Genomic DNA, 18,167 nt, shown 5'->3' on the forward strand with positions numbered 1-18,167 from the left:
GACACAATCCACAGTAGCAAAAGTCTTGGTTTTATAGTCAAAGTAAAACAGAGATGGGAGACCTGTTTTCCTCCAGTTTTTGTTGGAGTACAATTCTCATCCTTTCTAGCCAACATGCCCAATGGTTAGGAATGATGGGCATTTTAGAGGCCTAAAGGTCCCCTATCTCTATTTTAAGATAAGGTACCATGTGAAGCATCTTTATACTGAGTCAGACCCCAGTGACAATTAAACATGACTGGTAGGGTCTCAAACAGAGGTCTTTCCCCCTGCCTGCTAACTAATCTTTTCCATTGGAGGTGCCAGAGATTAAACTTTGTACCATCTGAATGCAAAGCATATTCTCTACCACTGATTTATGGCTTCTCCCCAGCTTCAGGATTAACAAAAAACAAAAAACTTTGGACTAATCTCCCTTAAAAAAAACACAACAACCCCAAAGTGCTAATTTATCCCCCATCCTTGTTCTCATTTCAGAACAGACTTTGTACAAATTTCCTTAAATCTTTTCCACTCACACTGCATGCACTCTTGGGTTTCAGGTTCTGCCATTTAAATGTGATTCTAGTAAGAGCGGAAACTGCTTTTTCACAGCCACATTATCTCCTTCATTTCTAATTGGTTGCACCTTTTTGTCTATGAAAGTGAAATTAAGCTGGGTACAACTGATGTGCTTCTAGTTCATGCCTGTAATTTTAAAAATGTGTGGCTAATTGTTTAATACAAGTTAATTTGCTTTGCATAGATTGGGTTGCCTGAGTTTCCTTCATTTTAGTTATTTGCTTGGTAACTGAAGGAGAATGCTTACAAGTGTGTTTTTCATTATCAAGTATCTTTATCCATTTATATCAGGCTTCACGGGAGATTTCTAGTATTTAGACTGTTACTCAATGCTACTTTAAACAAGAGCCAACATATTGACGGATGCTCACCCTACTCCGTACCAATACCATTGCTGCTAAAGAAGGATGGACATTTCCGTTGAAATGTACTGCTTCAAGGAAACCTGGAGGATGCCAGGAAAAGCAGCAGCTCCTGCTGCCTTCCCCTCCACATCAGCTGTTAGGTGGGGAAGCTGAGCAGCATGATCAAAGCCCTGCTGTGCTTCCAGTCTCTTCAGGGCTTCTTCTGCCCTCATTTATGTCCTTATCAGACTCCAGGGAGGGTCTCCTCACAAGCCATGAGGACTCTCCAATTCTCTCCCACCACTTCTGGGTTTGAATTGAATTATTTAACTATTTCCCAGCACCACATGTGTATGTAATCACGCATGAATGGGGGGACCCCTGTAGAATCAAATGAATGAAATTTAGCAATGCTGCCACTTATGTGAGCTGACCTTTCGTTAGGTATTTTAAGAAACAACCCCTCTATAATAAAGGTAAAGGTAAAGGGACCCCTGACCATTAGGTCCAGTCGTGGCCGACTCTGGGGTTGCGGCGCTCATCTCGCTTCATTGGCCGAGGGAGCCGGCGTACAGCTTCCGGGTCATGTGACCAGCATGACTAAGCCGCTTCTGGTGAACCAGAGCAGCGCACGGAAATGCCATTTACCTTCCTGTTCATCTACTTGCACTTTGACGTGCTTTCGAACTGCTAAGTTGGCAGGAGCAGGGACCGAGCAACGGGAGCTCACCCCGTAGCGGGGATTCAAACTGCCGACCTTCCGATTGGCAAGTCCTAGGCTCTGTGGTTCAACTCACAGCGCCACCCGTGTCTCCCCTTTATAATACACAACTGCTAAGTCTTAGCAAGCCATGTACAGGATTTTTGGTTTAACCTGAGAAGTATTGTATAATTAAGATGTTAGCATTGAAATCCAAATTTAGTCAAAGCATATTCTTTATCACCTGAGGGATGTGGGGTGGGGTGGGGTAGGTTACAAACTGAAGTAATTAAAACTAATGGAAATGTGGAAAAATACTGCATAAATATTACACACAGGTATATATTTAATATGCAGGACAGCCATTTTCTGTGTTGGGGCAAAGAATAAGATGTACCACAAGAAGGTGGAATAGCGGATTTCAATTTAGAACAGCAGGAAAAAATATTTAAAGGACTTAACACATGGCTGGCAGTGAATAAGTGTTTAAAATTAGGACTATATATACATATACATTTCACAGTGTAAAACAGCAGCTACTTCCACATTTTAATTTCAGTGAAATCAGAAAATGTAATAAAAAACTTAAACCAATGTGCCTTGCTTAGAAGTAAACAAAGTAATTCCAAACTCACACGAAATATCTACATAAGGCATTTTGTGAGCAGGATACACTTTCCCTTCTTTGAATGTTTAAAGCTCTCCTTCAAGCTCTTACTAAATCTATTGATCTGTGAAACACAGTGCACTCCAGGGAGGCAATTCACTTGACGTTATATATCAAATGATGAGATGAATAATGATCATACCGTTTGGTAATTAACCGTCTTACAAACCTTTTAACTGACTGAACGTCAGAAAGGTCAAATGAGGTCAAGCCTGCTTTTTTTAAAAAAAAAAATTCTTGTCTTACATTAACCACAGAAAATAATCACCTTTAGAACAGCAGTAATATAAATATATCTGGATGCAAATATTTAGACACGGTCCTCCCTTTTTCTATTCCTCCAGAACTATTGTATAATACATGCAAAACTCTGCTTCTTTTCTTTCATCGCTATTACTCTATTAATTGTTATGCCTTTGGAGAAGTAGCTGCTTCTAGATGTAGGGCATGCAACTCGCACTCTCCTTAGATGAAGAGAAATGAGCAGCTCACAATGAATGTAAACCGTATCAATGAGCAAGCTATTTCTAAGGTTGCAATACAGTTACATGGCAGAGCCATGAATGTGCCTCTTTTAAAGAGAATTATTATAGGGCATTTGGTATTTCAGAAACCCACTTTCAATATTTGTCTTCTCAATATCTAAAGTTTAGCACACTACAGTTATTTCTGCAGGGACTGGGGTTTGTAATCTATCAAGATCATAATAGGTTAGCCTTTGGGACAGTGAATTCTAAAATAAATCATATTCAAAAGGGAAGAAAACTGCCAATTTTCAAAAGGGTGCACTGTACACATTCATAAATGTGTCTTTCCAAATTAGAAACTTTGGCAGATAGTCATAATGACTTTTAAAATGAGCCACATGTCTGCACGCCCACGCACCCACACCCACGCACTGTATTGATAATGAAACATATGCTGAACATTACATCTACTTTTGTTTTCTCAAAAGTTATAATTTCTTGAATCCAGGTGTTGGTGCCAAGTATGTCCAAGCTTTTCTTGGATGAAAAAACAAAGGTTGACCTGTAATTCTCAGAGTGACCAACAAACATTTTTCATGGCTCAGCACCAGGAAGGGAATATTGTAATGGCATAGGATGAAGAACAGCATCCCTTCCCTCTTTGTGATCTATGGGTGTGGCTTTATGTGAAGAGGGATAACAGCTTTTCCATCAGTTCAGAATCCCAACTGTAGCTGTGTGCAAATAAAACATATTACTTGTAGCAGAATATTACAGTGCTGCAAGGCTTCAAGGATAAGGGAAGTGGAAGAGGGTTCACAACCGGTCACGTAAATGGACAGTTAACTGGCTAATAATAAAAGAAAGAGGGGAGATGCCCGCATCTCCAGAAAACAATTATTTTCCTATACAAGTAACATAGGTGGGCCCTGTGGCATAAGGAGAACATATAAACTGTAACACCCTACCCCCCAATCAAGTTTGGGAGAAAAGGACAAAGTGTGTGGAAATGCACATGCCATGGAAAAGCATGAAAAGGCATCACTCATACTGAGCTGCACATCTTGTGACTCATGAAGCCAAATACAGGCAACAATTCACATATGTCCCACTAAACATCCTGTTTTTGCTGTCTGCCCAGGACAGTAAAAACGGGGGGGGGGGGGGCTGTCAAACAGAATTCATTACTGGTGGGTAAAGTCAGCTTGGCTGATCATACGTTGTGCAGGCTGAAAGAGGTTAAAAAGAAAATGGAGGGTAGGGGGGAATTTGGCTGGAATTGGTGCAAAAAATTATCAGTTCAGATAAGCTGCTATCTATTACATAAACCAGTAATGCTGCAGTACATTCAAACCATATAGTTAAAATTATTTGCCAGCAATGATTACTTGTTTCTCTTTAAATGCAGCACATTACAATTTTCAAACAGCAATTCAATTTTCTTCAAATGAAATGCAATTAAACATACAGGTTTCCTATGCCTGTCATCTCTACCTACAGAACACACAATAAACTGTATTATGAATGTGCTGATAAATACCGGTAGATGGTTAGCAATCTATGTGCTGAAATCTCATACAACAGTTGACAAAGCGGCGTTCTTTTTCATAAAGTTATTAAGCCTTTTTAAACTTACTTTTTAATAATAATATTTAAACCTTGCTAACAGATTTTCAACTTTACCATTTGGGGGTATATTTACAGGTACTTTTAAGATCACACACAATGAAAACAACTTTTTCCTTGATATGCTGTGAATAGAAAGTATTCCCGTCTGCTTCAGTGCTTTGCTTTTTTCACGGGCTTAAACCTGTCAAATTATTCCATTTGATTTCAGAGAATTCTCATATGGCAATCTATTTTATTTACTTTATCTTCAATAAAATGGTTCAGTGAACATTAGCAACTATGAGACACAAGTTTCAATCAGTCCTCTGGCAAAGGCGTCAATCTACATTAGACCTGCTGTGGTGTGAGTTGCACTGAGAACACTAGAGTAAGACAAGGCAGAAGTGAATAAGCAAGTAAGGCAGAGTGAAGTAGCAGTGGAGGGGAAAAAGAAAATTCTCCCTTGACACTACAATATGCTTAAACAACACAGGTGCCTAATTCAACACAAAAGTATCTTCCTAAAGAAGTTGACAGCTTGGAATGTGCTCTAAGCTCCATTTCAATTCAGACATCATCCCAAACCATGATGAAGAAAATTTAACTGCAGTTTAAAGTAATCTCCAAATTGTCAGAACCATGGTTTCTGACTGAGAACAAGCCTGAATCAGAACTGTGGTCTGAAGCGATTTGCAAACCATGGTTTGTGCTAATCTTGTGTGGTATCTAAGTTAACAAACCACTGTTACAGCCAGCTGCTGTTTCAGAGACTACTGCATCTAGAGAGACTGGCATGTTCAGCAGAAAGAGAATTAAAGTAGATCATCAGCTCTGAACTATGGTTCATGTGTGGAAGGTCTCTGATTTCGATTCCAAACTAGGGCTTGGCATGATGCCTGTGTTTAACGTCCAGTTTACTCTACGTAACAACTACGTACAGAGATAGACCAGTGTTTTCAAGATTTAAAATTCATTTAAAAGTCAAGTCAAGTGAAGATTATGGAGTTTTCACCTCTACTACTTGTGCCTCAATGCTAGGCTATAATGCCTTCTCTTCTATAAAGTTTTCAAACAGTAACTGAAACAGCAGCAGTTTTTAGTATCTTTAAAAAGACCTGTTGGAGATTTCAAAAATAGCTACTGTTAATAGCCACTACATGCAAAACAATCAAATGTGTTTGAGAAACAACTCTTTTTGGAAGATGATATCATTAATTCCAAGAAATGTCGGGCATCACTTGGATATACCGTGAAAATGTCTCCCAAAGCATAAACTTTGTAATAAGTGATGCAAGTTCATCTCTGATATGGGCTGTAAAAAAGAAGAAGATTATTGTAATAGTGCTCTTCCCAGCAAATCAGACCATTAAGAATGTACTTAATGTTCACTTCAATTGAAAAGGAGGCCTGTTAAAATCCATATTTTGCTACTTTGTATAATCATAGGAAAATTTACTACCTAGTAGTTCCAGGCCACAAATTTGATTTTTACAAATGCAAAGTACATTTGACTTTGCAAAAGAAGGGAAAGGACTATGTTCATTTCTAAATTCCATTTAATATGTTTCTATAAGTTCTAACGTGTCTAAGAGTTCTAACAGGCTACAATTATCTTGTTAGAGTGATTCAAATGTGTCATGAAATTGGTTAGTTCCCCACAGAGCTTGACAATGAACACACTTTTTTTTTACAAATATCAACATAAATAAGTATTGATTGATATACATATATTATAATTTCTTTTATTATTCATCCTTTCGCACTCACTGATATCATATCATTTACTTTCTAGCCAGGAATGTGAAAACTTCTAGAATACAGCTCATGCCACTCCATTAATTCTTTGGTAGTATAGCTCATGCAGGCCTAACAGAACACACTTTTCACACGTCTAACTCACTTAATTTCCAATAAGACAATTATTTCCTAGCACATACGTTTTACGCCTATGTAAGATGCCTACATCACCTGTGCATAGTGACATTTCTTTATTAGATTTGTATCTTGTCTTTCCACTTTCATGCTCGAGGCATCCAAACTATCAAAAACTACATAAATCAATAATAATCATTCAACACAAAGTAACAATGAGAAAAATCTACCCAATCATAATAATCTGATAGAAAATTGAGGGTTGACCCATCTATCTGCTGCTCACTTTGTACACAATATTTCAGTAATCATAATGGCATCTTTATGAGACCCAGTTCAGTTTGAAAAAGGTTAATATGCAGAATTTAGACTTAAGACAATTCGAATTCTGTACTGCAATGTTACCTAATTTTGAAAAATGTAATGAAAGCCCCTAATTATCCAGTTTGTCTTTCTTATTAACAGTTTGAAAAGGGATTAGAGCTCAGCCACAAACCTGTTGAAAACTTAAAATGCTATTTTGATATTTTTGTTACCTCGTATGTAAGGTACAAACCTATGTCTAACTTTAATATAGTTGCATTAAAAAATAGCAGTATCAGGTCATACTTTCTATTCTCTAGCTGTTTTGGTCTGTCGGAGCTAAGATCGCATTTACAAGATGCAGGAGAAGTCCTGGGACTGCATGCGCTACTAACTCAGACACAATATTATATGAAATGGTCTAATCCCTAGAACCATACACAAAGGAAAATTTTATCCAAGGATCAACCCATTTTCTTTGTTTTTTTATTATTTGGGGGGCATTTAGCTCATTACTGTGCCCCTCAGGTCATCAATACCATGTTACTACAGAAAAGGGTCATAATATTCACTGAAGCTATATCAATTAATGCTCGATTTCAACCATTAGGTAAAGGTAAAGGTACCCCTGCCCGTACGGGCCAGTCGTGTCTGACTCTGGGGTTGCGTGCTCATCTCGTTTAAGAGGTCGGGAGCCAGCGCTGTCCGAAGACACTTCCGGGTCACGTGGCCAGCGTGACGAAGCTGCTATGGCGAGCCAGCACCAGCGCAGCGCACGGAAATGCCGTTACCTTCCCGCTATAAAGCGGTACCTATTTATCTACTTGCACTTAGGGGTGCTTACGAACTGCTAGGTGGGCAGGAGCTGGGACCGAACGACGGGAGCTCTCCACGCCGCAGGGATTCGAACCGCCGACCATATGATCGGCAAGTCCTAGGCACTGAGGTTTTACCCACAGCGGGGGGGGGGCAGTAGGGGCGCATTGGAAGATGGCTAACAATACCATCTCTCCGACCCACACGGGGTAATTAAGAGGCTGTTATGGGAGTGGGCAGCCTCCCTTGTTGCCCCAAGGTAATGGGGAACACTGCCCTTGCCAGCTGTGCCCATAAATCACCCTCAAATTCGAAAGAAGGGGGTGAGGGCACTAGGCAGAATGCCCCCGTGTGGACCTCGGCTCTCCTGGACGCTGTCTCTGATCGTGCACTAGCTGCAGCAATTTGGAATAATTAATTACAAAAGAAGCAAATGCACATATTTCAAGTGAAAAAGGGGAGTGAAGACTGCTAATTTAAGTGACCTCTGTGAAAGAAAACGACGGGTTGGAGCAACAGGAATATTTTACGATGAAGATACACCAAAAACTGGGTATGTCGGCAACGGGACTGAATGGGGGGGGAAACTTTTTTACTTTCCTTCTATGTGATTTATTAAGAACCCCTCCTCATTAGAACCGTCAGTTTAACAGACCCAAGCAGGATGATTAAGGTCTGTGTGGAGATAAACTTTAACCAAAAGTATGCTTTATGGAGATCGAGAAGCAATAAGAGCTTTTGGAATGGCGCAGCAATTAATTCAGAGTCGCCATCTTGCCAAAGGATTTATAGCCGGGAGGAGGAATGGACTTGTTTTCAGACTGCATTCCTGGTGAATTTCCTCAGAGGTTTGAGAAAGGAGGCAGATTGGTGAAGATTAATGACGCTAAGACTGTTTTGATGTATGGAAGTGATGTTATATGGAAAACATCTGGATATGGCTACTGGATAAAAATAATAATATCCACGCAGGATTACAAACTGTTTTAACCAGCTTGTGGAGACTATCAGAGGTCACAAAGAGAAAAGAAAAATATATGAAAATAACAAGAGATGTGGGAAAACAACAAGAAAGGACTAGAAGTACGGTGAACATCATATGGTTAGATTTGTAGACATTAAAACAGCAGCAAGAAGCAAGAAGTTGATTGGATCCCCTTCGGAACTTGAAATATGGGTACCCCCAATAAAAATCTAAAATTCGGCTGTGTAATTTGGAATTTATGTAATTTGGTTTGATTTGATGTGATTGGTCGGTTAATAAAAATTATTCTTAAAACAAAAAAGGTTTTACCCACAGCGCCACCCGCGTCCCCATAACATTCACTGAAGCTATATCAATTAATGCTCAATTTCAACTATTACAACAGTTAAAATGTATTATTAACCTACCCATATACGTGCATATACATACACACACACACAGATATAAACACACAAATCTATCTATCTAATCTCCATCACTGCATGTTATTCACAGATACAGAAGGACAAGTCTCTGCCTTAAGAAATTTATAGTCTAACATTTGACATAGGGGAAACAGAGGAAAGGGAAGAGGGAAGCATAGAATCTTAGAGTTGGAAGTGACCCCAAGGGTCATCTAGTCCAACCCTCTGCAATGCAGGAATCTCAGCTAAAGCAGTATGTTGTTGTTTTAGTTATACATGCATAGGCCTAGTAAAAGGTTAAGTAACAATACAGGAAGGAAACAAGGAAATATACTAGACTTCAAAGAAGTAAGAGTGACATATTTACAAATATGTTCTGTAAGTACAGTATAAGGAGATTGTGCTGGATCTGCGAGCACACAGTACCCAAATTTAGGATTTCAGGAGAAACATCACATGATCAAAGCAATGAGAAATATGACTTGATTCAGCCGTGATCGTATAGTGGTTACTACTCTGCGTTGTGAGAAACATGACTTGATTCTGGAAGAGAAATCTGGTTAGATGTGAGGGATCACAGTGAGTTCCCAGCAAGAAGACTCAAGTACTCAAAATGGGAGGCGGCATGGATGTCAGTTTGTTGGCTAAGGAGCCAGAGAGAAGACCTGCATTTTTGCAATGTCATAAGGAAGGAATATGCTCTACCTTGGCAGCAGGCTAATTACAGTGGACTGTGGCGATCACACAGGGTCCCCGGACGTTTCACCGTCTATTGATCCCTGTGCCACCACTTTATTTCTCACTGACACCACTCAGGCCCTACCTGGTACAATACTGAGTCCAGTCAGGGTTAAACTGGAACATAAACTTCTGTTTATTTATTGCAGTTTAACAAGTGTGTGGTTTCATAAACAGTATCAGTCCATTACAATCATGGGGTGCCTATCCAGACCTATAACTTCCGCCACCTGCTCTCACTCACTAAACCACCTCTCAGATATTTACTTGTCTTCCTAGCCCATAACTGATTCTGACTCAGCTTATTTCGCTACACTAACGCAACCTATCCAGACTCTATTCCAATTCACTCCCACTCCAACCAACCACCCAACTCCCAACAAACTCCTCCTTTGCCCCTCCCAGTGCTGGTTTTATAGTCCCTGTGACTCCACCCCCCTGGGTTCTGATTGGGTAACTTGTTTAACTATTTCACCTCCAGCACTCTCATATGTTAACATCACATAACTCCCCCCTTAAGAAGTTTCGATTCAGGAGAGTTAACTTCTTAGAGTAACACTCCTGATCAAACAGTTTTGTGTTTTGTTTTTCATATATATATATATATATATATATGCAGGTTTTGGTGTCTTCGGGTGTCTTCCCGTGTAAGAGTCGAGGTGTCTGTGCGACGTTTCGACGAGGTCTCACTCGTCATCTTCAGGCTGGTGCTTTCGGCTTCTTGTTACTGGAACATTCATGAGTGATATTCATGAAATCACTCAAGATATCCCTCAAGTAATTAAGGAACAAAAGAAGAAAAGGCACACTAATCTAGGAACTTCCTCTCTGCCCAGAACGTTGGAGGCTATACACCACACCCCTCAACAGTATTTATAGGAACTCAAACACCAGATTCTGCTCTGTTCCAGTAACAAGAAGCCGAAAGCACCAGCCTGAAGATGACGAGTGAGACCTCGTCGAAACGTCGCACAGACACCTCAACTCTTACACGGGAAGACACCCGAAGACACCAAAACCTGCATTCCTGTACCCGTGAAAATCTACGAAAGCATATATATATATATATATATATATATATGCAGGTTTTGGTGTCTTCGGGTGTCTTCCCGTGTAAGAGTCGGGGTGTCTGTGCGACGTTTCGACGAGGTCTCACTCGTCATCTTCAGGCTGGTGCTTTCGGCTTCTTGTTACTGGAACAGAGCAGAATCTGGTGTTTGAGTTCCTATAAATACTGTTGAGGGGTGTGGTGTATAGCCTCCAACGTTCTGGGCAGAGAGGAAGTTCCTAGATTAGTGTGCCTCTTCTTCTTTTGTCCTTAATTACTTGAGGGATATCTTGAGTGATTTCATGAGTGATATTCTGAATACCACTGGGTGGGTCATTAAGTGTAGATTAGTTGCTAAAGCTTTTGTGTCTTGACCTCTTGAGCTTGTGAAGAGTTTTTCTGAGAAGATGGCTGTGCTGCATTTAGTTGTGCTCTGGCTTGGCTTCGTGTATAGGGGCGAGCTGTGGTTTTGTGCCTTGTGCCAGCCAGATCTGTGTAGGGATTGCAGGGGGGTGCAGCATCCGGAGGTGCCACTATAGTTTGGCTACTGGATGGAGTCTGTAATATGTCTGTGGAGAGGGTCTGGGTTTGGGTCTGGTGTGGTTGATTGGTGACGGCGTTCTGTGTGCCTCTGGTTCTGGTGTCGGTTTTTGTGGGGAGGGCTAATTTCCAGATGTCTGGCAGGCGGGACGTGTCGTCACGCTTGTTCATGTTGTGAGGGTGTTTCTCTATCTCGATGGCTTCCATGATTATTCTCTTGTGGTGATGTTCCATGTTAAGGAGCAATTTGGAATCTGCAAAATTAATTTCGTGTCCTGTTTCTTTCATGTGTTGGAAAAGAGAGGAAGTTTTTTCTTCTTTTTTGACGGCATTCTTGTGTTCTGCGATACGTGCATTTATTCGTCTGTTTGTTTGTCCAATGTACGTGGCTGGGCAGACTTTGCAGGGTATTTCATAGACCCCTTGGTTTTCCAGCTGGATTTTGTCTTTTGGGTTTCTGAGGATATTGGCTATTTTTTGGTTGGTGCAGAAGGCTGTTTTGATATTGTGTTTATGGAGGATTTTGCTGATTTTGTCTGTAGTGCCCTTGATATAAGGAAGGAGGGCCATGCCATTGTTTTCTTCTGTGTCTTGGTTTTTGGGGGGTGTTTCTTTTTGGATTAGCTTCGTAACCCTGTTTTTCTGGTATCCATTGGCGATTAACACATTTGAGAGATTCTGTAACTCAGTTGTCAAGTGGTCTTTGTCAGCCAGGCGTTTGGTTCTGGAGATGAGAGTCTTGGCTACGGAGTTTATTTGTGCAGGGTGGTGGTGTGATTGTGCATGTAAGTAGCGGTTGGTGTGTGTTTTTTTCCGGTAGATAGTGTGTCCTAGGGAGCCATCAGGTTTTTTGTAGATTAGGACGTCAAGAAAGGGGAGTTGGTTGTTGTCTTCTATTTCCATAGTGAATTGTATTTTGGGGTGTAGGCTGTTGAGATGTGTGAGGAAGCTATCTAGTTTTTCTTTCCCGTGTGGCCAAATTACAAAGGTGTCGTCAACATATCTGAGCCAAAGTTTGGGTTTGTGTTCTGACTTGTCTAAAGCATTGGTTTCAAAGTGTTCCATGTACAAATTTGCGATGACCGGTGAGAGGGGTGATCCCATAGGTGCTCCTTCTATCTGTTTGTATCTTTGTCCATTGTGGATGAAGTACGTGTTGGTTAGGCAGTGGTTGGTCAGGTCCAGGATGTATTTGGGGGGGTTGTATTTGTTTTGAATGGCTGTCAAGGCTTCATTAATGGGCACTTGAGTGAAGAGAGATACAACATCGAAGCTCACAAGTAGGTCATCGGGATGTAGGTATTGCTTCTTTATTGTTTCTATGAACTGGAAGGAGTTAGTAACGTGTGAAGCGATGGATTCTGCATAGGGCTGAAGTTGTTTAGCGAGAAATTTAGCGAGGTTTTGTAGAGGTGAGCCTATGGAGCTGACTATTGGTCTGAGTGGTGTTCCTTCTTTGTGTATCTTGGGGAGACCGTAGAGTTTGGGGCATCTGGAAGATTTTTCTCTGGGGATGATTCTCAGAAAAACTCTTCACAAGCTCAAGAGGTCAAGACACGAAAGCTTTAGCAACTAATCTACACTTAATGACCCACCCAGTGGTATTCAGAATATCACTCATGAAATCACTCAAGATATCCCTCAAGTAATTAAGGAACAAAAGAAGAAGAGGCACACTAATCTAGGAACTTCCTCTCTGCCCAGAACGTTGGAGGCTATACACCACACCCCTCAACAGTATTTATAGGAACTCAAACACCAGATTCTGCTCTGTTCCAGTAACAAGAAGCCGAAAGCACCAGCCTGAAGATGACGAGTGAGACCTCGTCGAAACGTCGCACAGACACCCCGACTCTTACACGGGAAGACACCCGAAGACACCAAAACCTGCATTCCTGTACCCGTGAAAATCTACGAAAGCATATATATATATATATATATATATATATATATATATATATATATACACACATACACATACATAAACAAGTAAATTGTTGATTGTCTCTGTTCATCCTTCACTCTCTGGTTTTTGTGATAAGGCATCCGCCACAATGTTCAAGGATCCTTTCACACTTTTGATGGTAAAATTGAAGTCTTATAGTAATAAGGCCCACTGCAGCAACTTACTATTACTCTTCATCGATCACAGCCATATCAATAAGTGAGTGGTCTGTACATAACACAAAGCCTCATCCCCAGATGTACGGCTTCAATCTTTGAAGGGCCCACACAATTGCCAAACATTTTTTAACAACCATCGAGAGGTGCTTTTCTCTAGGCAGTAACTTTTTGCTGATGTAGGTGATTGGATGTAGGTCTCCCTCTGGTCCTGGCTGGCATAATACGGCCCCAATGCTGTATCCGGTAGGGGTTCACAGCAATGGGTTTGGCTTCCCCTGTGTCTATCCAATGTTCCACACCCTTGGCCACTCCTGGAATATTACTGAATAAGGATTCATATTCCTGCAAGATCTGTTTTACTTCCTCTTACTGTTTAAGGGTTAAAGATGGATCCAATTTTATGTCCTTTAAACTACCCTGGGACTCTCTCTCATCCCCCCTAACATGATATGTCTGGTTCACCTGGATCCTCTCGTAGGGCATACAGTGCCCAGTTTTCTGTTCTAAAATAAGGTTTGATCATATTTACATGCACCACTTTCTGCCCTTCCTCTTCTTGTTGGATCACATAATTTACTTCATTTTGGCTATTATTTTATATGGTCCTTCCAAAGCTAATTGTAGTTTGTTCCCTTTAATTGGTCTCAGCAGCAATACTTCACTCTCTGGTGAAAATGACCTTACCCTGCCCTTCTTGTCATACCAGGTTTTTTCTTGGTTTGGGAACTTTTTTAACCCCCCCCCCGCTAACTCTAGGGATCTCTTTAAGGTATTCTGCAAATTAAACAAATACTCCACTACGGACTTTGGATCTTGATCTTGCTGTTCTTCCCAATTCATGTGAAGTATGTCCAGGGGCCCTTTCACTTTACGTCCCAGCAATAATTCAAATGGGCTAAACCCATATGCATACAGTACTGGTTGTATCTTGTCATCCCAATCATTGGGTTTTTCCGCAGTATAGGCTTTAATCATTCTCATTAGGGTTCCATTAAATCTTTCAACTAATCCAATAGTTTCAGGGTGGTAAGGTGTTGATGTTAAATGCTTACCACACACTTCCCATAGTCTTTTCATTTGTCTTGATGTGAAAGAAGAACCTAAGTCAGTGACTATTTTACTGGCACAGCCCAATCTACTCATATAGTTAATTAAAGCCGTTGCCACCATTTCCATTTCAATGTTTCGCAACGGAATGGCTTCTGGATATTTGGTTGCGTAATCCACTATGGTGGATATATCTGTTTCCCCGCCTGCTGGCTCTAGGCAATGGCCATATGAGGTACAGCCCTAACCGTTGAAAAGGGGTTGAAAAGGGGTTCTGATAAGCAAGGGACACAATTGGGCTTTTGTTTTGTCTTGACCGGTGCCTCTTCTCTGACATATGTTACATGGGACAGTGCACCCTCTATGTGCACAGTAGAATCTTGTGTGTAGTTCTCCTCTGCAGCTCTACACACATAACTACACACAAAGCTACAATTTGCTTTTTACTTTTAAATCAGGTTTGAGAGCTGGCACCAATCTTCTGAAAAGGAATCCCGGAAAAATAACACACTTCAAGTAGAAGGTTTCCATTCAAAGTTCATTGCTCACACAGAGCAGCAGCTGTATCAGAGTCTATGCCTGAAATGTCACATCATGCAAGATTAGGCCAGCCCTCTTGGCATAATCTTGAAAGTTTGTGGGCAGGAAAAGAAAGAAGTTAAGTGAACAATACTAGTTGTCTTCCCTCTGGCTCAAAACCTGATTACTGATGGTCTCCAGAACCAGCTTTACATAAGAAGCAATGTTCATCACAGAACACACGATCTACAATGGGGTTTGTTTGTTTAGGGGGAAGAGAGAAACAAGCACAATTTTATGATGGGGGAAATGCAGTTGACAGTAATGATCTGTACTTACCTTCCTTTTGCAGACTTCAAAAAGCCTTTCTAATTTTCAGCCTTGAATTGGAGTGGTACAGAACATCAATTCCAGCATTGCAGACCACCTGATAAAAGCCAAATATGACAGCTATAACTTGTGTGTTACCCTGACTAGTGATATATATTTCCATTTCACTTTATGACGTATTTACCGGCATCACCACCAAACCTTCTTGTGAACAATAACTGTCATTCATCATAGTGCTATGAGTTGGGGGAAGGGTTAGGCTGAATGCCTGGGCCCCCTTTCCAATTCTTGGAATAGCCAAGCTAGCTTCCTGGTGAGGTGAGGTGCCATTAAGCAGAACAAAGGAAAGGGCTCTGTGCAAGACAGCAAATGGGTGGAGCCTCCTCCTTAGAAAAACAAAGCTAGAGTTGAGAACAGAGAGTTGGAGTGATGTGAGCTAAAAGCAAAGAACCAGGAGAGTGATGCTTTATTTCTGTTTAAATCCAAAGTTGCAGCTATGGAAGAAAGAAGGCCCTTTTGGGGTATTAATGCTGTGAAAGCCTCCATCGTAGGCTCAGGTTGGATATATGTGTAAATATACCATGCATCATAAAGGCACCACAGTCTCTGCTGTGCCTCCTTCTAAAGGAAACACACACTTTGGGTAAGCACCTGGAACTCCTGGAATCTTCACATTGACAGTAGACAGGGCTGTTGTGCAATAAAATCTAACTTCCCAATACTCACTATGGAGCAAATGCTTGGAAATCAGTCCTCCATTTGGTACCCTTTCCCCAATGAAGACATGAAAGATGTGATGATGGTAGTTGAGTGGTAGATCGGGGATATGGATTGCTCCCTAAGATCCCAGACTCTAAATCTATCTACTACAATTGAGAGTAAATCTACTACAGTTGAGAGTAAATCTCCAAGACTTAGGCAGAGGCATTTGCTAGCCCAGCCGCTTGATAACCATTTTGACTTGATATGCTGTTGACTGGGTCTGGGGTCTTTTGCATGTAGGAGCCCAATGTGCCATGAAACTTAAGGGCACAATATTTATGAGAAGGTTGCAAAAGGTCACACTTGCTAAAAGGAGAATTTGATTGGCATAATTACACAATGCCCTCAAACAACCCAGGGCCACAGGGACCCTGCCACAAGGTGTCTAAAGGGAAAACAAAACCAAAGGAGGACTAATTGTGCAGCTGAATAGCTTAAGCTACAGAATTACAGGTACATTTGTAACACATACTATTGCTATTCCTTTCATATGTTTGTTTTACAGAAAGCCACCGAGGAGCGCTATTAGTGCTCCTAATGTCACAATATTCACAATCACCTCATTTGGAATATGAATATGTCCAGTTCATAATATTCAGCTGTATTATGATTTGAGAATCACTTATCCTCCAAAATTCTTTACCTGCTCAGAATGCAAAATGAGAAGATGTAAGATTCTTTTGCTTTATGGGAGCATACATAAAAGTTACAGTGGTGCCTCGCAAGATGAAATTAATTCGTTCCGCGAGTTTTGTCGTCTTGCAGTTTTTTCGTCTTGCGAAGCACGGTGTCGGAAAAGTTTTGGAAAAGCTTCAAAAATCACCAAAGTCTTCAAAAACCTCAAAAAAAGCTACCACACCACGTGCTATGAGTTGCTCTTCGAAGTCAAGTCGCAACTGTATTAACGGTGTTAAGAAAAAGGAAACAAACTTGCAAGATGTTTCCGTCTTGCGAAGCAAGCCCATACGGAAAATCGTCTTGCGAAGCAGCTCAAAAAACAAAAAACCCTTTCGTTTTGCGAGTTTTCCGTTTTGCGAGGCATTCGTCTTGCGAGGTACACTATATTTAATGTTTGTTCCTTATATTCTGTTAAGCTCTTGTTCACTGATATGAACTACATAACCAGAGCACCTGATTAAACAGTCTCCACTTGGAGGGGGGACACACTGCCCAGGCTATCACCCCAGGGAGGTCACTTCAGTGCTGCAAATGCAGCCGTTTGACTTCACCCCCAGAGGTGCACTCCGTTGTCTCTCAAGGCAGATGCATGCCAGCAAACTATGGGCAATATCAACCACTGTCCTCTATCCTCATCTAAATCCCTCTTATGCTGCTGAAAGGGCAAATATCCAAGTAACTGTCTCCTATCAGTGGCATTGAGAAGTACAGTTCTAGGGAGCAATATGATATGACATATGCTCATGGCATTGTGAGTATACTTATACCAACATTTCAACCCTGAAGTTACAGGAGAGACAAACTTTTCCTGTAACTTCTCAAGAAGGGCTACATATGTTGAGCCAATTCCTAATTCACCTTAGGGGAGCTCACTCAATACAAAGTAGGATCAAAAGATTTACCTCTCCCTTTATTCCACTACCCAGGAAACTAAAACAAAAATGGTTAAACTATTAACAACTAATAAAAATGGTTATCCATTTTAACCCACACACAGCATAACTCCAGAAGTCTCCTAAAATAGAGAATGGGGACAATTATACTCTAACAGTTTTAATTCAAGCTATTGTGAATTAAGAATTAAATTGTGTGTAAAATTTCCCACTAAAATCCAGCACTGGCTCTTTAGTTATGTAACCCTTCTGTAAGGAAATATTGAGAGACCCTTAACTACAGCAGCACTACTGGATACCATTATAATTAACAAGGACATGCAAAAAATAAATTAACAGTTATGTTTTATAATCATGTGAAAGTGAAATGAGCTCATGAAGAGGTCCAAGTACTTACTGTGATCTCATTAGCCAAATTTTACATGCTATTTTATATCACTACTTATGCTGCTAGAGTATTAATTTGCCAGTGTGTTCCGTATATTCATGAAAGCATATTTTAAATATCAAGTAATGAAGCATAAGAGCTATTTGGCAATATCGTGACTTAAAACTGTACCTATAAAAAGAGACAATTTTTTGTATGTTCCCAACATCCCCATTTCAAAAGTTGGCCTTTCCCTTTAATTTAGATATGAATTTGAATGAAGGAAAGGTGTTTTCAGCCTACCAAAAATTATGTGATTCTATTCTGGAAAACTCTTTGCTTAAGGGAAAATTAAGAAGTGTCGCATATATTTGGATTAATGTCACATATTGCT

At 40.6% G+C, this 18,167-nt stretch overlaps 1 protein-coding gene across 8 annotated transcripts in view; it reads right to left on the bottom strand.

The window, feature by feature from the left end:
- Positions 1-18,167, bottom strand: part of FOXP2 (forkhead box P2) — a 339,779-nt gene that overhangs the window by 270,217 nt on the left and 51,395 nt on the right. For all 8 annotated transcript variants that reach the window (XR_014223814.1, XM_082239660.1, XM_082239662.1 and 5 more), the window contains exon 3: positions 15,083-15,170. The gene's annotated coding sequence lies outside the window, so the exon portion shown is untranslated. The remainder of the gene's footprint in view (positions 1-15,082; positions 15,171-18,167) is intronic.

This window comes from Podarcis vaucheri, assembly GCF_965113315.1.
Source record: "Podarcis vaucheri genome assembly, chromosome: 10".
Taxonomy (NCBI): Eukaryota; Metazoa; Chordata; class Lepidosauria; order Squamata; family Lacertidae; genus Podarcis; species Podarcis vaucheri.